The sequence below is a fragment of the Dama dama genome, chromosome 24, assembly GCF_033118175.1.
Source record: "Dama dama isolate Ldn47 chromosome 24, ASM3311817v1, whole genome shotgun sequence".
Taxonomy (NCBI): Eukaryota; Metazoa; Chordata; class Mammalia; order Artiodactyla; family Cervidae; genus Dama; species Dama dama.
In genome coordinates, this window is record NC_083704.1 from 60,098,155 (window position 1) to 60,121,280 (window position 23,126).

At 39.7% G+C, this 23,126-nt stretch overlaps 1 protein-coding gene and 1 non-coding gene across 16 annotated transcripts in view; both read left to right on the forward strand.

The window, feature by feature from the left end:
* TMCC1 (transmembrane and coiled-coil domain family 1) overlaps positions 1-23,126 on the forward strand; it is a 160,548-nt gene that overhangs the window by 86,803 nt on the left and 50,619 nt on the right. The gene's annotated exons all lie outside the window — the stretch shown is intronic.
* LOC133046360 (U6 spliceosomal RNA) lies at positions 2,558-2,664 on the forward strand. The gene has a single exon (XR_009690490.1). It is a non-coding gene; the product is annotated as a U6 spliceosomal RNA (small nuclear RNA).

Genomic DNA, 23,126 nt, shown 5'->3' on the forward strand with positions numbered 1-23,126 from the left:
CTTTGAATAGGTTAATAGGGATTGCCTCTGAGAAGAGGACCTGGGAAACTTGGGTTAGGGGTGGGAAGGAGACTTGGTTTTTAAAAAATTATTTACCATGTATATACACTTTCTTAAATTATAGTCTGAGTTAAATGTGTTTAAAGATCAAAATGTAGAATTAAATTTCAAGTTCATTATTCTTCAGTGAAAACCATTGCCAATAGTTTACTTAAAGGTTAATGGTTGAAAGGTGATATTCTTCTGGGCTTGGAACTCTATCCCAACCATCCATGTTATTCTCAGATTGAAGATAGCTTTTGCATGTAACACAGAAGTTTGTAATACAGGGTTGCTAACCCTTTAAAATTTTTTTAGGTGAACCTGTTTGGAGTAAGTTAAGCATACTATTCTAAAAACCATACTATTTATATACCATTTGGGGAATGGTATATAAAGGCAAGAAGACATTTTACTTGTTATAGCTGTATATAGAAGTTGTATGTAATACTTACTAAAATACTCTTGATTTGGCTTACATGAGAAAATTAAAAGGATTTGCCCTTTTGGACACCCTGGGGTTGGTGAGGCTAACCTCTGCTGTGTACATGGACCTGTAACACTCCTGCTGCAAAACATGCTGAAGAAGAAGAGTGCAGGTTGAACTCGGTTTACGGTAGCACAGGAAATTGCTATTAAATTTCAGTCTGTTTCCAGCTGGTGTTTTGTAAGAAGCAGATTACTTTGTGTGTATTAAAAGTTTAGTGTTTGAGAAGAATCCATGTTAAAGCCAGCAGTGTCTAAAATCCAAAGGTAACATAAGAATAAACATTTCATAGCTTTCATTTTCATTTGATAAAATTTACCCCAAAAGTATATCTCACTGAAGTTAAGTGAGCTGTGACTGGCTGTGTGACTTTAGACAAGTAATTTGACCTCTCTAAAGCTTTTTCCTCATCTGAAAAGTGTTATCTGGGATCCCTGAGAGATGTAAAATTATGTGATCTCTTTGTGAGCTAGATTATAGTCCCAAGAAAAATGACTTTAGATTGCAAATGCCAGAAAAAATATCTAGTTGTATACCAGGAGAGATCTAATTTTATACAGTTATTCTTAGCTAAAGTAAATAAATAAGTTTATGACTTTAATGGATAGGCTTAGAGTTTAGATGCTAGCCGACTCTGGATAATTCAGATTTGAAAATAGCAAGAGAATTACACTTGTTAGAGTCTGAGCGCTGAGATGATAAACATTTCCTCTACCTCTTTTTGTCAGGAGAAAATTTAAAATTTCTCTGTGGTAACAGACATTTCTTATACTGGAAATTTACTTTATATGCAACAGATTTATCTTCTTATGATGGTGTGTTGGAATTCAAGTACTTTTTCTTGGGTAAAACCCTCTCCTCTTAAGGAAAAGTTCATCGTAACTAGGGTGGGGAGTGTAAGAAAGGTAAAAAGCTAAAATAAGCTTTTTATTTTTACAGACTAATTCTTCCCTTGAACCTGAGGTGGGCTTGGGAATCCCCATAGAGGAAGTGAGATTTTAGCTGGACCTAAAGGATTTAAGGGCTTCCCTGGTAGCTCACACAGTGAAGAATCTGCCTGCAATGTGGGAGACCTGGATTTGATCCCTGGGTCAGTAAGATCGTCTGGAGAAGGGAATGGCAACCCACTCCAGTATTCTTGCCTGGAGAAGCCTGTGGCCAGAGGAGCCCGGTGGGCTACAGTTTATGGGGGTCACAAAGAGTCGGACATGACTGGGTGACTTAACAACCAACCAACCAATGAACAGTGTTGTCATCCTAAATTCCTTAACATCTATAGAGTGAACAGAGGGGTAAATTCAGGAAACAGTCTTCCAGATAATATATGTGGGTTGTTTAATATTTCCACTTAGTATTACATATGGGATTTTAACTGCAGAGTCTTAACATACTTCTCTAACATTCTTTCCCTGTCTTCTAGTCACTTGGTGAAATGTACATTGAAATGATGTACAGAGCATCTGAGTATAATTGCCCATTCTCTCTGGGTTGCAGTGTTTTTGTGTGTGTCTGTGTGTTGAGGCTTAGAAGATTAGCCATAAAGTTTGATTTCAGTGAACACTTTCTCTTTGGAGAAAATTGAGAATGTGACCCAAGCTATTCAGTGTCTAGTGGTAAGTGATTATTTTAGTTTCGAATCTTATGAAATGACGTTATTGGTCACTGTAATGAGATAACACCCAACCCTTGGGACTTCAAGAAATTGTAGGGCAAAGAGTAGAAATTCTGTGTGTATTCTGATTCGGAGAGAACTTGGAACTTAGTGAATGGAGGTTGTGTATGAAGGTGAACAATGACCTCACGTCCTACTACTCTATTCCTTTACTCAGACCACTCGAGCTGTACCCCCTTCCTTGCTGTTTTCTCAAATGCACACACAGCCTTGGGTCCTTTGAATTTGTTCTTCCTGCCCTCTGTAATCCTATTTCTCCAGACATCTGCTTGGATTGCTCTTGTATATCATTGAAGTCTCAGCTCAGAGGTCACCTCTTCAGCAAGGCTTTGACTATTTTCTTTAAAACAGCAAAATTAGTGCTCGCTTCGGCAGCACATATACTAAAATTGGAACGATACGGAGAAGATTAGCATGGCCCCTGCGCAAGGATGACACGCAAATTCGTGAAGCGTTCCATATTTTTTAAAAGAAAAAAGAAACAAACAAACAAAAAAAAAACAGCAAAATTACTCCCCCCACCCCCTCTGCCGCACCCACAAACACTTGTTCCCCAGCTCTTCTTATTTCCCTTCTGAGTTTCTTTTCTTTTTCCCCTCTGGTTTATTTATTGTCATCTGTATTTTCTTACTCTGCCCCGCACCCCCATCATGTAAACTTTATAATAAAGTTTATGTAAACTTTATGTCAGTCTATTTTGTTCATGTCTGTATACAGGAAGACATGCCTTTCAGTCTTCTTTTTTTGTTTGGTTGCATGTTGGAACATAGAGGCCTTCCCTCTTCACCTTATAAATAAAGCTCGGTGCCAAGTGGTGATACCCACTTTTCATAAGTGCTGTATCCTTTGAAAAAGTGATCACAAAAGAAATGTTACAACTATACTGACTATTGGGAACTTGTCTGTGTTATGTCTGCATTTTTCCTGGACTTTGGAGATACAAGAAGTTGTTCCTCTGTAGATTTTGTCATTTAGACTCCTGCATAAAAACATCACTACTTAGAAACTAGAATCCTAATGAAACTTCCTTTCTCTGTTATTCAGTGAACAAATACATTTAGGTATTTAGATATTATAATATGGAGACTTTTAGGAGCTGACATCTCTCTGTCGGGCTAAACTGAGAAAAAGCCCTCATACTTCATTCTTGACCTGTCTCTTGGTTTGATAAACCTACCCCAGCTGTTGTATTAACCACAAAAACACATTTGTGTTTGAATATACTAGTGGCTTCCAGAGTCACCTTGCCTATTTTTTAATTTAAGAGAAAGGGCAAACGGCTACTATAAAATAGCTTATCTTAAAGGACAAACTAAATGGAATTCCCCTTTCTGGCATCTAAATTAGCTGAGTTTTTAAACTTTTCATTTTCTGCCATTGAAGTTGTCAGGAATACTCACGCTTTAGTTGATAAGTGGAAGCACTGTCTACTACTACCTTCCATATTTCCTGTGTCTATTCTCAAAAACAACAAACAAAAAAGGAAATAACATATCACAGCTCATGATAATCAGATTGTATTGAGCAACCACCTGAAAAGACATAGGAAGGATGGCAAACATTCCCAACAGATGCCTTCTACCTTTTTTCCCAAGTCCTCCTCCTCAAGTAAAAATAGTTCCCGTGAGAGTCAAAGGAGGAGTCAGCAGTGAGGGAGACTGTTGTGTCTGTCAGTACCACTCTAATCCTATGGCTTTGAGGACGTGGAAACACAGAGACCTTGACTCCGGCATGCCTGTTCATTTCACTTGTGTCACTTTCCTGCTTATGCTTTGCCAAGACCTCCAGTGTGACCTCTGTGTTGCTAAATCCAGTCCTCGGTTCTCAGTTCTCATCTTGATTTTAACATGTGGCATGCTGGTCGCTCTGTCCTCAGTGAACACTCTCTTCACTTGGCTGTCAGGATATCATACTCTTGGTTTCTCTTCCACCTTACTGGTCCTCACCAGTCAGTCTCCTTTCCTGATCTTTTAATTATGTAGCTGTAGCCTAGGCTCAGTCCAGTTTACTACTTTCTTAGCGATTTCATCCAGTCTTACAGTGTTAAGTACCATTATATGTTGACACTTCCCAAGTATATAATCTCAGTCCTGATCTTCTCCTTGAATTCCAGATCTGTATAATCAGCTGCTTGTTTGACATCTTCATTAGGATGTCTAACAGACATTTGAGACGTAATAGGTCCACACTAATCTTCTGGTATCCTTTCCCATCCCTGGTTCCCTTGCCTTTCTCCTTCACAGTTAACAGCACCTCCACCCTTCAGGCCCAAAATCTTTGAGTCACCTTTGATGCCTCTTTCTCACTTTCAGTTTATCAGCAAGCCCTCTTGACTTCACTTGTAAACATATCAAGAATTTGCCAATATCTGTTCTCTGCTGACACCCTCTTTTACCTGTATTACTGCATTAACCTCCTAACTAGTCTTTTTAGAATCTACTTTTGCCCCAGTAGAATTTATTCTTATCACAAAAGACAGAATAATCCTAATAAAACTTAAGCAAGATGATATTATTCATATGATCAAAACTCTCCAGTGTTTTCCTTTGTCACTCACTTGTACGTGGTCTTTAGGGCCCTACACAATCTGTTTTTTATTAACTCTGACTGCACTAAGTTCAGTTCATTTGCTCAGTCGTGTCCAACTCTTTGCGACCCCAGGAACTGCAGCACGCCAGGCCTCCCTGTCCATCACCAACTCCTGGAGCCTGCTCAAACTCGTGTCCATGAGTCGCTGATGCCATCCAGCTCTCTCATCCTCTGTTGTCCCCTTCTCCTCCTGCCTTCAATCTTTCCCAGCATCAGGGTCTTTTCCAACAAGTCAGCCCTTCACATCAGGTGGCCAAAGTATTGGAGCTTCCGCTTCAGCATCAGTCCCTCCAGGGAACAGTCAGGGTTGATCTCCTTGACGCTGGCCCTCTAGCTGTTCCTGGGGCGCACCGAGCACCCCCCTCCCACAGCCCCTTTGCACTGCGCTCTGCTGTCTCCTGGGTCCTTCTTCCTCCAGGCGGCCACATCTCTCAGGTGGTCGTTGCTTTCAGGTCTTACCCTAGGTGTTGTCCTGTCAGATCTTCTTAGTGAGACCTTCCCTGAGCACTCTAAAATATTAAATTAGGATATCGCCTTGTTTTATTTTTTATTCCTCCCATTTATTACCTTTAATGTACAATTACTAATATACTGTACAATTTACTAATTTATTTATTCTCTTTCCCCCTCCCTGCCCTCACCTCAAGAATATAATTCCTTGGGGAGTGTTTGTCTATTTTATTAATGTATCTTCAGCATCTAGGGTATGGTAGATGCCTAGTTCCTGTTTATTGAAAACATGAATGAATCATTTCTTTGAAAAAAATGGAAGGAAAGAAAAGAGCCATCCTGAATTAAGAATGTAATATTTCATGGAACATTGTATTTTATTGTTGAACAGAAATCTTAGTGTGTAACTTTTTAAAAGTAGTTTCATCATTTCCCTTGAATGTAACAACAGCAAAGTAACCTTTTGCCTACTCTTTTTTAGCTTTTTTATAAATAATGAATCCCTAGAGATTTCTTCTTGCCAACAGTTATTAACTTGTATTTAGTTTGATTCTATGAATTAGATAGAACAAATGTTATTGTCCTACTTAGTAGATATATAAAATAAGATTGCAGTGTCTCATAACTCTTTTGTTTTAGTTAAATTCATATTAACACAGAAATAGCTCCTCTCTTGGTAGTAAATGCCAAATTCCTTAAGTAGATTGAATTCTAGTTGGGATGATAAAGCATGAAAGAATATAAAACTAAGTTTTACTTAATTGTGTCTGAATGTGGGCTGTGTACTAGTGCCCTGAGAACTTTGAGAGGGGAAGATAAGCTAGGAGAGCTTGCAGAAGATGGGCTTTGAAAGATAGGTGGGTAGAAAGAATGTATCTGTGCTGTCCAGTGTAATAGCCACTTACCATATGTGACTGTTGAGCCTTGAACTGCAACTGATGTGAACAAGAAACTGAATTTTAAACTTAATTTAAAAGCCACCTGCAGTTAGTGGCTGCCATATTGGACAATGCAAGAGAATATTGGATGGTTGGGAAAGTTGAACAAACTAGGACTGAGAAAACAAGTAGTAGGCTTTTAGAGTAATCCAGCCATGAATGGTGAAATTTTAAAACGGAGAGTATCTGCCGTCTAGAAAGAAGGGGTGAAACAGACCACCAGCCCAAGTTGGATGCATGAGACAAGTGCTCAGGGCTGGTGCACTGGGAAGACCCAGAGGGATGGGATGGGGATGGAGGCGGGAGAGGGGATCGGGATGGGGAACACATGTAAATCCATGGCTGATTCATGTCAATGCATGGCAAAAACCACTAGAATATTGTAAAGTAATTAGCCTCCAACTAATAAAAATAAATGAAAAAAAAAAAAAAAAAGAAAAGAAGGATCTACAGGATTGACTGAAAAGGAGATGAAAGAAGGAAGACTCAGACTCGCATAGAATCCAAGACTTCGGGTAATGAGGAATTGAATTATTAGGGAAACAGGATATTTGGAGCAAGCTGAAGGGTGGTTTGTTGGTTTGGGTGTAAGTACAAGTTTGGGTGTATTATGTCTTTGATGAAGATATAATGGCTAAGTGGAGAGACTGTGTATTTAGAAATAGAGAATTTGGGGTTAGAGAATTTGGTGGTGATATTAGCGTAGAGATAATACCTGTAGTCATGAATGGAAGAGTTTTGAGGAAATAATAGAGGAGTGAAGGTGGTGATTAGTGTCATATAGCAAAGAGAAAAAGATGAAGGCTGATTGAATTTAGTCGTGAAACTATAGGTTTAGAAGAGGAAGAGACCCTAGAGATTGTCATCTAATCTGTCCAGTTTACAGAGGAGGAAAGTGCTCAGTGATGTGAAATGAAATGTTTAAATGTACACAGCCTATAAATGTGAAATGGAAGTCTTGAACCTAAATTCTCTGCTGACCCCTTCAACAGAAAAATTATGTGAGCAAAACAGAAAAATTTTATTGAGGAATATAATTTCAGTAGACTAGATGAGAAGCTAGTTAACAGACCGATAAGCAGAAAATGAGATAGAGAAATGGGATTAGTAAGTGTGGACAGCTTCTTTAGGAAGCATGGCAGGGTGGGGGTGGGGGGGGAGGGCTTGAAATGGGATGCAATTGGAAGAAGCAGTAAGATCAAACCAAAGTGTTTTTTTGGTTACAAAAATGTCGCTGAATAAGTTATTCTGGCTTGACAGGCAAGGGATGAAAGTGACAGAGTTGTCTTCCCTTCCTCTTAACTGCTTCCTAGGAAGGTGAAGTAATTGACTCAGACTATCATCAGTGGAGTCAGAAGTAAATAATCCTTAGGTCTACTGAAACTATTTAATGACCAAACCTTCTGATTGTGTATATACAGAAAAAGTCATGCCTTTCTGCACGTTATTCTCTTCTGGTTTAAGGTGTTGATTCTTGGTGTGACTGGCATTTTACTTGGAAAGATATGACTTCATAATATTTCCTGTTCTTCAGACCATTTGATCCACTAAGATCTGAAAGGAATTCAGAGAGAGAAATTTTTAGCATGAATACTTTGAATATGTTCTCTTTATAACTTTTAATTATCTAACCACCACTATTTGAAGATATTTCTCATGACATTAAGGAACCAACCACTATATAAATGAAGAAGACTCTTGAAAGCCCATTGGACAGCAAGGAGCTCAAACCAGTCAATCCTAAAGGAAATCAACCCTGAATTCACTGGAAGGACTGTTGCTGTAGCTCTAGTACTTTGGCCTCCTGATGCCAAGAGCTGACTTACTGGAAGCAACCCTGATGCTGGGAAAGATTGATGGCAGGAGAAGGGGGTGATAGAAGGTTGAGAGGGTTGGATGGCATCACCAACTCGATGGACATGAATTTGAGCAAACTCTGGGAGATAGTGAAGGACAGGGAGGCCTGGCATACTGCAGTCCATGGGCTTGCAGAGAGTTGGACACGACTGAGCAACTGAACAACAAATATAAATTAAATGTGTCACAGCATGTTCATTGTAGCTCAGTAAAGCTAGGGTGAGGGAGAAGAAGTTTCCCTGCTTCTCCACCCCCAAAAGGTATCTCAGGTGATCCTTTTTTACATCTATGAAGTATGATGTCACATTACAAAGGGAACTTCTACTGAAATGGTGATCACAGACAATGAGAATGTAGGTTGGTGAAAAAGGAATAGCTTAAGATTTGTAAGGACCCAGAAGATTGACTTATGTTATGGTTGTTATTAGAAAAAAATGTTCTTAAGAGACTTACTAGGCTTTTGCCTTATGTAGACAATTAAAAGGTAAAATATAAGATTTCTTTTAATTTTGCAGTGATGTCTTAGAAATAACTACTGACCAGATAATTTGAAGCTAGGAGTTACATCTTGGTGTTTAACTTCCGCTCCCGATTTATTTCTGAGAGCACGTGACCACTCTTGGTTGATTTACTGCTGCTGTCAGTCTCTGTGTAGTGTGACGGGGGGCACTGTGCTTCTGCGGTAAGGCACTGAATTCCAAACGGATTGCCAAGTCAAGATACAGTTGTTTGGTGCTAGCTTCTCAGAAACAGACACACAAAAGAAAGCCCTGATAGAGGGGAGTTAGGCTGTTTGATTAACTTTCTTAAAAGGGAACATACTACCTTGAGATGTAGTACACTTCCGGTAGTTACGCTTTATTGCAGGGAGATGAGATATTGTGAAATTCAGCTTGTTTCGAAGGCAGAAAGGGAGAAAGTGTCTCTAGCCTAATTGCATCAGTGGGTAAACAAGGGCAAAAGCACAGCTGCATAGTGATCCAATCGTGACTAGGGTTTCTCCCCCTTACATTCCAGTTTCATGTTCTTTTGACCTTCATATTAAATGAAACTTGTGCTCTGTTTAAATTTTGAATTGTTTTTTTTTTTCCTTATTCCAGACCTTAGTCTATTAATACACTCTAGTAAATAGAAGGTTTACCTGAAAACAGTCAGAAGCCTAACTGCTGTAGTTTGCCTTTAGAACATTTCAGCTTAGAAGAATGTGTCTTGTTTACTTTTTGCTTGCTAAGCGTGTATAACTGGCAGAAGTTCTTTAGCTCCGCTGCCCACATGGTCTGGACAAAAGAACCGGCAGTCTGTTTGAGAGGAACAAAAGAGAAGCAAAGAAAATAATTTTCCTTTGGCTGGAAGATACCAGTGCAGCCTTGATCTCTGAGGTTTGGACACCAACTGAAGTAGGGGGAATCAATGGGAAGTAGTGTGTGCTCTGAGGAAGGAGGCATTCCGGCTGGGGGTTGGATCGCATGGCATGCAGAATAAAGGTTCCTGTTGGTCCGTGGTATTTCAGCCTCATGTTCCCAGTTGGAATTTAAGTGAGAAATACTCGGGCATTTTTCTCGTTTAGTGTTTCTGAGGAATCTTGGGTTCTTTCTGCTCAGCGGACTTTTTTGTTCTTTATTTTAAAAGAAGGGAGCCTCTTGACTCTAAAGGGGATAATCTAGCAAGATAATGGTGCAAAAAATGAGATCTGACTGAACTGTGAAGCTTTTTATTCTAATTGGTCTCGTTTTAGGAAAGTCAGGAAGTCTTGTTTGTGAATAAGATAAGCCCAAGGAACTTGTGTTTTGAGGGGAAAGGCAGGTTTATGGTCTTTCTCTGAGTGGTATATGAGGGGCGGGGAACTCGAGGAGCTGTGTACTAAGTTGAGTCGGGTTGACCTACTTTTAAGTCACTTCTGCACTGCTGCTAAGTCACTTCAGTCGTGTCCAACTCTGTGCGACCCCATAGACGGCAGCCCACCAGCCTCCGCCGTCCCTGGGATTCTCCAGTCAAGAACATGAGTGGGTTGCCATTTCCTTCTCCAGTGCATGAAAGTGAAAAGTGAAAGTGATGTCACTCAGTCGTGTCCGACTCTTCGCGACCCCGTCTACTGCAGCCTACCAGGCTCCTCCATCCATGGGATTTTCCAGGCAAGAGTACTGGAGTGGGTTGCCATTGCCTTCTCCAAAGTCACTTCTGTACCTGTGCTAAAACCAAACTGGAATCTTGGAAAAAACCTTGAATTAGTACTTGTCAGTAGTTTCTCTATAAAGAATCCTATCCTTTTGCTTATTTTAGTATTCCCAAAATAGATAATGAATTTTTAAATCAAATTATTCCCCAAGGGAAGATTGCTGTAAATTGCTATAGTGTGCTGCAATTTTTTTTTTTTAATCAGTGAAGGGAAGATAGTTTTATAATAGTAACTGTGATTGATTAGATGCCTGTTGTGTTTCAGAAATTATACTCAGCACTTTATGAACAAGATTTCATTTAATCTTCTCAGCAGTTGTGATAATTAAGATTCGGATTGGGACTTGCTCATAGCACACTTGGAGAAGATTGTATTGTGTACCAGTCTTTGAATAGTCATTAGTAGCATTTGATTTATTTTCTTGTTTGATTTTATGTCCCAACTCCTAGCATAGTCCCTGGCACGTGGTAGGAATATATGTCTGACTTCAGTGATACATACTTGTCCTTAATGCCAAGCTGCCTTTCCAATAAAGAGTGCTCTTCTTCAGTGTCCAGCACTTTGGGAGTATCTCCTGGTTTTCCTTCTTTATCTCTGGTCTTCCATTTTGTTCCTTTGTGTGTATAGGCTCTCTTCTGCTCGTCTCTTGAGTGTTGATGTTCCTCCGGGCTCTGTTTTAAGGGCTCTTTTATTCTCTGTCTATATTTCCCGTGGGCAGTATTTGTTTTCTTGGCGTCATTTGTCATACACACGAGGAAGACGCCCAAATCAGGGGCTCCAGCTGAGCTTTTCCTTCTGAGCTTCAGTTCCGTTCATTTTGTGCATTTATTCATTTGTGAATTCATTTGGCAAAAGTGTTGAAGGTCAGGTTTGTACCATCTATACAAAGTGGAGCAGTGGAAAATATAAACAAGATTTCAATTCTCATGGCATTTATGATGCAGGGAATAGGCAAACAATCGAGGTTACAGATTGTAGTCCAGTAAGTCATGCAATGTGGAAGGGAGTGACTAGAGAAGGACTCTTTGAGGAGACGGTATTTGAGATGAAATTTAAAGGCAAAGACGTGTGTGTTGAGGGAAGAAAGGGGAATAAAGGGAAGTGAGGCAGTTCCCTAGTGCAAAGATTCTAAAAGCAGAGAACTTGGCCAAATAAGTGGGAGCAGTAGATAAAAGAAGAAAAACAGTCAGTATCATGGAGGAACGTTTTGGCTGTGATAAGGAGTTCGATTTCATTTTAAAATTCAATAGAAAGCCTTTCAAGGGTTAAAATAGGGACTAATATGATCTGATTTATATTTTAGAAAGATTACTTACAGCATGGGGACTAGGTAATAGAAGTGGATATATGGCAACCATCAAGAAAAATAATGATGCTTTGCAATATGCTGGTTAACAGTGGAGATGAAAAGAGGTGGACAGAGTTGTGCTATATCTTGGTTTTTGAAAGTGGACTTCAGAGGATTTGGTGATGGATTGAATGTGGGAAACAGTGCTGGTTGCCTGCTTCATGTCTCTTCTGGGATCTGTCCTAGTCACTCGGTGTTTAATATGGTCAAAAATGAGTTCGTCTTCCCCGCCCCTTTCCCCAAACCTACTTCTTTCCCAGTCTTTTCTTATTAAGGGTCACCCCCTGTGTACCCAGTTACTTATGATGGAAGAGGAGGCTGTATTGTCAGTTTCTAATCTTTCCCCCATCACACCCTCACCCCCTAACCAATAGAAGCCATTGACCCTGCTTGCTATAAACATCTCTCAGATAGCGAGTATTTGAGTGCATGCCTCCATCCCCAGCGTTGCATCTGAGTTCTGACAGCAGACTTCTAATGGGTCTCCTTGCGTCCTTTATCACGCCCCTTCTAATCCATTCTGGGTGTGCGTGCATGTATGCATGCTGTGTCGCTTCAGTCGTGTCCAACTCTCTGTGACCCCGTGGGCTGGAGCCCACCAGGCTCCTCTGTCCATGGGATTCTTCAGGCAAGGATACTAGAGTGGGCTGCCATGCCCTCCTCCAGGGATTGTGGCTGTTCAGACAGATTTAATTAAGGCTTCCCTCTGCCAAAAGTTCTTTACTGGCTCCCTCAGGATAAAGTTAAAACTGCCCTAGCATAATCTGTAGATTTTTTTCTATGACCTGGCCTCAGCTTACCTTTTTACCTCATCTTTGCTATCCACCAGCCACTCTAAATTACTATTTTTTTCCTCTCTCAGTCATGAGGAGTCATGCTGTGGCTATTTTTGCATTGATTTCCCTCCCCTTTCCTAATCCTGTCACTACTCATTCTCCAGTTTCTATTTCCAAGAAACAAGCAAATGTATACAAACTCCTGAATGTCCTTTGGGCCTCAGCTTTGATGTCATTTCTCCAGAGAAATTGGGTGGCCCACCAGCTCTAAGCCAGTTGCCCTTCTTTGGTGTTCTCTCAGCACCGTGTACTACCTACCATCCACCAGGCCACTGTCTCAGAATTTTGAATTGCCCTTGTGTTCCACTAGACTGTGGGCTTAATGAGGGCAGGGGTGAAATCTTCCATGTTCACCATTATACTTCCACCTTCTAGATTCTTAATATACATTTCTTGAAGGTAATCTGTGGTAAGAAATGTATATATTAATAGAACATTCATAGCATTTTGGGCTGTGATAATTTATTCTGCCTACTGACAGTTTTATGGAAAGAATATTCAATATATATGTGATTCATAAATAGACTGATACCTCAGGCTAAATGACAAAGTGGTCAGTACACCAAATAATAATATTCTCTGAAATGGCCCTCAGACATTTTCACAGGACCCCAGCAATCCTTGTGTAACACAGAAGCCAAGAAATTTTCTTCTCCAGACCTAGAATCATCTGTGTTCTTCCAAGGAGCCCTGGTTCCTTTAGTGAGAAGTAACATTTAGGGACCATTCTGAGCACTAAGTATGCTCATTGCTTCTGTCTTGTGCCAGTATGACAACTGAAAACAGTTTAATATTTCTTTGTAGTTCTTTTGATCTTTAAGGTACAAAGTACAGTAAGAATATATTTTAAACTCATTTGAAATAATTTTGGGCTTCCGTGGTGGCACAGATGGTAAAGAATCTGCCTGCAGTTTAGGAGACCTGAGTTTCATCCCTTGGTCGGGAAGATCCCCTGGAGAAGGGAATGGTAGCCCACTCCAGTATCCTTGCCTGGAGAATCCCATGGACAGAGGAGCCTGGCAGGTTATGTAGTACATGGGGTGGCAAAGAGTAGGACATGAATTTTTAAGTTTTTATTTTCTTCTTTTACTTTTTCAAAATTTTCTGTTTACTTACCAACTTGATACTGTTGGGCTTGTTTCATTTCACTTTTTACATTTAGAGGGTTTTTTCCCCCATTCTGATTGAATTTGATTTTATAATAGCATAAAACATTTACATGGTTCCAAAGTCAAATCTGCAAAGCAGGGTACATTCAGAAAAGTCTAGCTTTTTAACTGCTCCCGCACCCACTTCAAGCTCTGCCTTTCCTGTATCTCTTTTGCCTGTGCGCCACATAAATCTTTGTAAACTGTCTCTCGTGGTCTCAGTCATGCCATACAGTCTTCAGTTGCTCCCTCTGTACTACAAATGAAGCTCATATCCCTCAGCTTATTGGTTAAGTCCTCTCATGACATAGGACAATTAACCTAACTTCATTAGCCAGTGAGCCTAGGGTTCAGCCAGACTGAATCGTTCATTGTTTCCTGTACAGGCTCCGTATTTGTTCCCTCTTGCTTTTCACTCACGTTTTTCTTATGGCCCCCGGATCACTTTATCTTCCCTTTCCTTTTCCTGCTCACCCCCAATCTCCTTATCCAAGTCTTAACTATTCTTTAAGCCAGGATCAGCTGCTTCCCTCCTATCAAAGCTTTCCTCTACCATTCCCTAGGGCTTCAGTCTTCTTGCCTGGAAAATCCCATATGGACAGAGAAGCCTGGAGGGCTGCAGTCCCTGAGACAGGACTTAAGGACTGAACAACAGCTACCATTCTCACATTCCTTACTGTGGACATGTTGATTTCTGAGAGTATTGTGGTTGGGGACAATTAGAGTTAAGGATTAAAGTCCTCAGAGATGTGCAGATTTTGATCACTTGTGTTCTGGTAGAATCACGTTGACAAAAACCTCAGAACACACACATCTTCTTAACTGACTCATCTCCTCTCCCGCAGGCAGTGCCTGTGATGCTCCTGTTGTTGTCCACCTCTCTTCATTTTTGTTAGAGTGCTTAGGAGGCCAGAAATTTAATTTTAGTTTTAACCTAATTATAGTCCGTCTTTTTAGTCAAGTGTACAATTTGCAATTGCATGTTGATTTTACTGTGTAGTGTCCGTGAACCCAAATTCAGAGTGTGTTCCCCGTAGGTGTGGGAAATTTTGCACACTCTGGAGATAATCTCCAAATTGATAGATTGTAGAATTAAAATCTGTAGTTTAGGACCATTTTGATAGTGTTTAAAGTATTATGTCAAACCTATGTTCTTACTACCTCAGTAAGTACAGATGCAGTTTTCATTTTTCTGCTCTTTCATTTAATTGGACCTCAGATAATCACAGAATCCCTTGGAGCCCCCAAATAGTTAACAACCTCAGGCAAAATTGTTTGCTTGCCAAGGACAGAATGTTTCCCTTTAACAATATAAGGGAAATGAAAGTTCCATTTTGCATCAAAAATGCAGTGGAAGATGGGTCTGTTTGAATTCATGACACACGTCATAAAATCAGAAGGTAAAGAGTGTGTTGGCTAAAATAATCCTTTGATAATTATCACCTTAAAGAAGGACCTTTAACTGCTAAAGGAAAAGATAGGCAACATATTCTTTGTTGCTTGATTCAGGCAGAGTTTGTAATTAATAATAAAAAAAACATTTAAAAAATAAACTGTGCTCTTTTGTTCCCCCTCTGTAATTCAGCATAGCTTACGTGCCATAAGAAGAGAAGTGTGGTTTAATTGTTCTTGGTTTATCTTTACTCCTGGTCAAGAGTAAATATGTCAACCTTCACATCATTTCCAAACATCAGTGTAAGAACCTAAGTGAATGAGGTCTAACCTAGATCGCTTTATAGAAGAATCATATTTGGAGGGGGGTGTGAGGTATTTCAAAGAAGAGAAGACAAAATCCCCAGCTCTTACCCTTCCTTCTCCTGGTCCTCATCCATTACTGTTTGCTTGGCCTTCCTCCCTACTAGACCGTGAACTCTGTGAGGTCAGAAATGAGTCTGACTTCTTTCTCTGGATATCCCCAGTGAATACAGGAATGAATCAGGAGTCTAACCCTTGCCATGCGGACAAGCTTCTGTTTAGCCTCAGGCAAGTCATAGTACAGCTCTTTATGCCTATGTTCAAAAGGATTAAAGAGAAAAGTCATAGTCTCTCAGAGATGGAAGAGACCTTAACGAGTACATAATCCAAACCTGTATTTTGTGGATGGAAAAACCCTGACAGCCTGGCTTGCCTCGATGTGAGAACAGAAATCCTTTGAACTAAGTGAATAGCCGTGTTATATTTTATCCTGATTTTCTCTTGTGGGATGGATTAATTTCATTTGGGACTATGGTGTAAAGCCTTAAACCAGATCCATTTTCCTTTGCCAACTTAGTCTTCAAATCTTATTCTTGAGTCAGAAAAAGAATGGATGGTTTAAGTATCTCATGGCGGAGGACAATAGGAGGGAAAAAGAAACATCCATTCAGTAGGATTTATGATAAATCAAAACAAAATGCCTGGAGATCTAGTTGCTGAAATCATTTACATCTCAGGAGGCACCTCTCACTAAACTTTTTTTTAAAATAATGAACTCACGGGCACATTAAGATCCTGATGTCTAAATACGTGGGCATTTTAAAAATGATCTTCAGAAGTTGTTTGGATTAGGGACTGAAAATTTTTACTTTATAGTGAAATATCTTTAAACTGTATTGTGAGGAAGAGCTGTATCTTGCCATCTATTATAACACACCTCAAGCAAAGTGAAATAATTATTTATTCTTCGGATTAGGGAGTGATTATTTGCTTTTCAAAAGAAGGTTTCACTTTAAGAAAACATCTGAAAGAAGTGCTGATATGTGCTACGACAAGAATGAACCTTAAAAATGTTTTAAGTTTAAAAAGCCAGTTACAAAAGGCCACATATTGTGTGATCCCATGTATATGAAATATATAGAATAGGCAAGTCTGTAGAGACAGAGAGTAGATTAGTGGTTACATAGGATCAGCAGGGATGGGGTAATAGGAGGGTGATGGCTAAGGGGTAGGGGGCTCCTTTTTGAGGTGAGGAAGATGTTCTAAGATTGATGGTGGTAATGGGTGCACACATCTGTGAATATACAAAAAATCATTGAATTATATACTTTAAATGGGTGAACCATAATGGTGTGTGAATTATATCTCAAAAGTGATTTTTAAAAAGCATTTATCGTAAGGATTGTTTAGTGAGCATTGTTGTATCATCTGAAGAACCATTTGATTTTTTGAGAATAATGGCTAGCATTTGTTGACTGCTTATTATGTGCCAGGCATTGCGCTAAATATTTGAAAATCTACATCTTCTTACATTAAGCATTGGTTTCCATCCAGCTTTTCAGCAGCACAGTCATCTCTGTATTCTCCATGCATACTAGCACAAAGCCTTCCAGATGCCGTAAACTCAAAATATTTGGATGAATGACAATGTATATGAACTGATGAATGAATGAATTTAGTGCTCCAGCTTGGCCTCCCAGGACATCAGGGCACTGATCTCTCCTTTTCTTTTTATCAGTCTAGTCTCAGACCTAGCAAGCAGTTTTAGCTCACACAGCGAGCGGTTAATAGTTGTATCAAGTGGAAGATTATTCTGACTGGGTTTTGCCACTTCCACAGAAGTAAGAAAAGAGGAGGCAGAGTGGGGCTTTTATTGCATTGCCCTCCTTCCTTTTGGTCCTTATTATTATTTTTTTTTCTTTTGGTCCTTATTTTGAGTGGCTGGCAACCCATCTCTAGCTTTCAGTCTCTATATTTACTCCTGGAGGGAGTGGTTAATCTCCCTGCAGGTCTTTTTTTTTTTTAATTTTTTTTATTTCCATTTATTTTTATTAGTTGGAGGCTAACTACTTTACAATATTGTGGTGGTTTTTGCCATGCATTGACATGAATCAGCCATGGATTTGCATGTGTTCCCCATCCTGAACCCCCTCCCACCTCCCTGCAGGTCTTTTAAGGAGAACACTAGCCCAAACAAATTTGGCTTCAGGTATGCCTGAATCAGAGTCCAAGAAAGTGCCCTTCAGAATCTTCTACACAGGTGCTATTTCTTTTCTTTTCACTTAGAAATGAGACCCCTAAACTCTTACAGTGAGGGTCACAATTTCTTCATACTTTTTGACAATTAAATTAGGACAGTTAGTTGGATGCTGACTTAAAACACAAATAATATAGTTCAGCTCTGCCACCCAGAACCCTCTGGAATCCTGATGACCTGGAATCTGGACCAAGAGTGCTCTAACACTGTAACATCTATATTCCTTTGAATTTTGGGCCAACTAGAAGACGCCTTGCTCCACAGCCTGTGCTGATAATTATTGAATTATGAGATATCACAGTCTTGTTCATTGTGTGTGTGTGAGCCCAGTCATGTCCAGCTCTTTGCTACCCCATGGACTGTAGCCTGCCAGGCTCCTCTGTCCATGGAATTTCCCAGGCAAGAATACAGGAGTGGGTTGCCGTTTCCTACTTCAGGGGATCTTCTAGACCCAGGGATTGAACCCACATCTCTTGCGTTTTCCCGCGTTGACAGGCAGATTCTTTACCACTAGCACCACCCGGGAAGCCAAAATGAAACTTTTATAATGATACATAAAACTTAGCCTTGCAAACTAAATTCAGGATTTATCTTAATTCCCTATGAGCTGAGATCACGAATAACAGATTAGCTTACTTGTCATATTAAAACATCTTTATGTTTTTTTCTGAAACAATGAGGATATCCTGGATTTTTTTGTTCTTTAAAGAGATCAAAACAAAACTAAATACCTTGCACCTATCTTAAGCTGCCTGGAACCCTCGATCTCTTTTCCATTCTATTTCCTCTAGTCATTGTTGGCTAGAAGGATTTTATATTTAATACTTATACTATGACCATATTTGCATTTCTATAACAACCCAATGAGCTCCTTGCCAACAAGGAAACTAAGATTTAGAGAAATATGTACTAAATTTACCTTAAAAAAAATTAATTACCCTACTTGTTCAAAATACACCACAGAGGAATCTGGGTAAAAAATGAAGCACATTTCCCAACTCTGGCAAAACTGTTCAAGAATAAAAGGTCTCTGGGAGGAGGTTCTCAAATACCAAATATGAATAATTTAAGCTCTGATGCTATATTAAAAATTCCCAAAGAAGAGCCAGTCCATACTTACAGTTAATGGTATTGATAGGATGGGGATAAATGACTTACAGCCACGTGTTAAAGTGTTGGTTGCTCAGTCATGTCCAACTCGTTGAGCCCACCAGGCTCCTCTGTCCATGGGATTTTTCAGGCAAGAATACTGGAGTGAGTTACCATTTCCTGCTCCAGGGGATCTTCCCGACCCAGGAATTGAACCCACATCTGCTGCATTGGTAGGTGGATTCTGTACAACTGAAACAGATTACTGAGATTGCTAAATTTTACTAGCCTTTGGAAAGAATCGTGATTTATAAGCCAATTCTAAAAGCTTAAGGAAAAAACTTTGATTTTGGATTTGCAATTTAATGTGAATTAACTGTTACAGAGTCTAAAATAAAATCTTCTAAATAGAAAGTATTATACAAAAAAAGCTTAAAGAAAGGACAAGGAGAACATAGAACATCGATGGTTTACCTGGTAACACTGAGGTATAGTTTGGACTGCACTCCCTGGTATCCAAAGCAAAATATTAAATATGGGAATTTTAATCTTGGGTCCCTGAATTTCTTAGGATTACATGTAAATCTGTATGTGTCCACAAGTTTTTCTGGAGGAAGAATTTTCATCAAATTCTCAAAAGGGTATGTGATCCAAAAAAGACTGAACCATTTTATTACATTTTTAAAAACAGAGTGGGTAACTGAGGAGCCTCTATAAATTCATTTTTAAGAATCCTTTTGCAACCTGCATTAATAGAACTTGTGTTTAGGGTTAAATTTATATTTTAGATTGGTCTTCAAGTATATAGGGATTACCTTTTTACTGAATGCCTTTTATTGTGCCTAGGAGAAAAAAAAAACTCTTAACACATTAATTCATTTCATTCTCACAGCATTTATGCCCAGTAAATAATCCTGTTTTACTGACGAGAACACTGAAACTCAGATTCAAAAAGCTTGCCCAAGCTTACAGAGCCAAGTGAGAGAGTAAGGAGGTGCTCTTCCTGCTCCCCCATCCCATCCTCTCCAGCTGAGCGCCCTTGATGCCCTGGCCGTTGCACGGGTGCTGGTGCCGTGGTGTCGACCACACACTTGCCCCGTGCCCCGCGCTCTCAGAGAAGACCAGGGGAATAGTATATACCGACTAGTAAAACTCGTGAGGATGTAAGTACTTCAGATGTTCCCTATATTAGTCCATTTTCTCTTGTGAGAGTGCTGGGAATGCTTTATTGAATTTCCTTAGTCTTCCAGTGTCCTCATGGAAAAAACATCTATTCTACACATGTACAAGTAGCAGTGAGTGTAATCATAACTATCTCCTTATCCTCCAGTTTATTCGTGGAATCGCTTTAGGACCAGGTTTTCTAACAGTTGAGATTATACAGTAATCAACAGTCTACAGTATTATAAAAAATTAAAACAGTTTTTAAAGCCACAGGTATATTCATGAAATCTTCTCTAAGAATACTTTATTTCTTTTCCTCCCTTTCAGGGATTTAAAAATTAGATAAAAGGAAAAGAGGTTCAGCCCTGTCTTCCTCTTTGGGTAGCAGAGACATGCTTTGTGCTGCTGAAACAGAGAGAGAGGCCAATGCCCTCAGGATCCAGAATGTCTAGCAACGCTGCCCTAGAGGCTGCCCAGCACAGGTGTAGGCAAGGCCGGCGTGGCCTCCCTTCAGGGCATCTGCTCTGAGCGGGGAGGATTCTCGTGGCAACAGCTACACTTAGAGAAAGTGCAGCCGCTCTCGGAAGCATCTTTTGTGCTGTGGCTGAGAAGCTGTTGGTGTTAACTCTGATTATGAGCCCGCAAGAGAAGTTGTGGAGTTGGTGCAGGACATGACAACAAGATGTTTTATAATCTCATCATACAAACCAAAGAGAAGAGTGAGTTTCGAGAAACATGAGCGTGTTTGAAACTGTGGGACGTGTTTTTTCTCGGTTTTGTTTTGTTTTGTTAATGTACTCTTGAATAGAAGAATTTGCCTACAGGATCGGTGTCTCTAGCAGTCATAGCTGGTACTTGGAAATCTAGTTTAATTCGATTTAGCACATGCCAGTGACATGTTTGTTTTCTAAGAAATTTTGTTCTCTTCATATTGTGGGAAGTCTCGAAGGTTCTTGATGTGCTCTTTAATGGTTACCCAAAATTATCACGTATATATTGGCTGGAAACACCTGGGTTCAGAGCTCTTCTCCTTTACCTGTCAGTGCTCTTGAGCAAGTTTCTCATCCTCTCAGCTTCATTTTTGAGTTGAAGATGGTGGTTGTCACAACTTCGTACTAAGGTTGTTATGAGATTATATTAAATATGTTGTAAAACTCTCGTTATATACTGAGATTACATACTGTGTGCTGTTTTAAATGTTTTTAAGAAAGGAGTGAAGATAACTGGGTTGTTTCAACTTAAAAATACTTGATTTTCTAAAATCTTCTACAGCAAACCAGCCTCACTGCCCCCTTCTCCGTCTTCCACTGAAGTTGCTGGAAGCACTCTCTCTACTTGGTACAAGTGGTAGTACACTTGTAATTACTAGGTGAAATTAGGATTTTAAACATCTTACCAGCAATGTAAGCATACATTTTGCATTTGAATTTAGTACACGGAACACAATATGAATCAGATTTGCTCTAGAGAGTCGGATAATTTCAAAGAAACTCTTTTAAAATCATACTCTGGTGTCAGTAGAATGTTTCATTAGATGCTGTTATGACTGTAATTGTTTTCCTTTAAAACAAATGGAACTTGGCAGTTGAAACCTACCAGAAAAACTCTGATTTGGGTTTTATGAAACAGTGGAGGTATTTTTTAAAGCCTGAATTTTAAATAAATTAATCAGTATCAACCAGGTTGTGAGTTTTAAGTTTTTCTTTGAGTTTAGAAACTGAACTCAGAAATGCCTTTCACCTTCCACTGTCTTAGTTTCTGAAGCTATGATCAAGATCATGTTTCTCTATCAGGGCATTTTGCAGACCATGTAGCCTGTTTGCCAGTTTTTATACACTGAGTGAAACATACATACAATAGATTTTTTTGGTCTGCTGCCTATAGTAAAAAAGTAAATATATCTAACTCAGTGCCTATCACAACATCTGGCTCAGAGTAGGTATTTTATAATTATATTCTTGAAATGTATGATTGGGAGAGATTTCCACAAAAGGAACTCAGAGAAAGCTTCATGGGAGCATTGGCTTTGAGCCTTTAATGACTCTTAGATGTAGAAGGGCATTCCAGGGTGAGAGAGTTTCAGGAGGCAAGGCCCAGTAGTGATGGATACTGTGTGAATGTTACACGTGCTTACAAACCATCCCAGTTCTTCTGAACTGCTGTCACAAAGTGATCCTAAAGACACTGGAACAAAAAGGAAGCTAGAAAGGTAGATGGGTAGAGTAAAATGAAGCATCTCCCTTGGGATTTGGTTTGTCATCTGATGTAGGCCAGCCTATGAGAGCATCAGAGATAGGCTGAATAGCACAGGTAAGCAAGTGGCTTACCCTCGCTGAGCCTTAATTTCCTCTTCATTAAAAATGAAGCCAATGAATAAGTAGAGTGCCAGGTATTTTGTGGATTAAATGAAGTAATATATATGAAGAGCCTAGTACTTAAAAGGTCACTATTCTTTTTTTTTTTTTTTTTTTAATTAGTTGGAGGCTAATTACTTCACAACATTTCAGTGGGTTTTGTCATACATTGACATGAATCAGCCATGGATTTACACGTATTCCCCATCCCGATCCCCCCTCCCACCTCCCTCTCCTCCCGATTCCTCTGGGTCTTCCCAGTGCACCAGGCCTGAGCACTTGTCTCATGCATCCCACCTGGGCTGGTGATCTGTTTCACCATAGATAATATACATGCTGTTCTTTCAAAACATCCCACCCTCACCTTCTCCCACAGAGTTCAAAAGTCTGTTCTGTATTTCTGTGTCTCTTTTTCTGTTTTGCATATAGGGTTATCGTTACCATCTTTCTAAATTCCATATATATGTGTTAGTATGCTGTAATGTTCTTTATCTTTCTGGCTTACTTCACTCTGTATAAGGGGCTCCAGCTTCATCCATCTCATTAGGACTGGTTCAAATGAATTCTTTTTAATGGCTGAGTAATATTCCATGGTGTATATGTACCACAGCTTCCTTATCCATTCATCTGCTGATGGGCATCTAGGTTGCTTCCATGTCCTGGCTATTATAAACAGTGCTGTGATGAACATTGGGGTGCACGTGTCTCTTTCAGATCTGGTTTCCTCAGTGTGTATGCCCAGAAGTGGGATTGCTGGGTCATATGGCAGTTCTATTTCCAGTTTTTTAAGAAATCTCCACACTGTTTTCCATAGCGGCTGTACTAGTTTGCTTTCCCACCAACAGTGTAAGAAGGTTCCCTTTTCTCCACACCCTCTCCAGCATTTATTGCTTGTAGACTTTTGGATAGCAGCCATCCTGACTGGCGTGTAATGGTACCTCATTGTGGTTTTGATTTGCATTTCTCTAATAATGAGTGATGTTGAGCCTCTTTTCATGTGTTTGTTAGCCATCTGTATGTCTTCTTT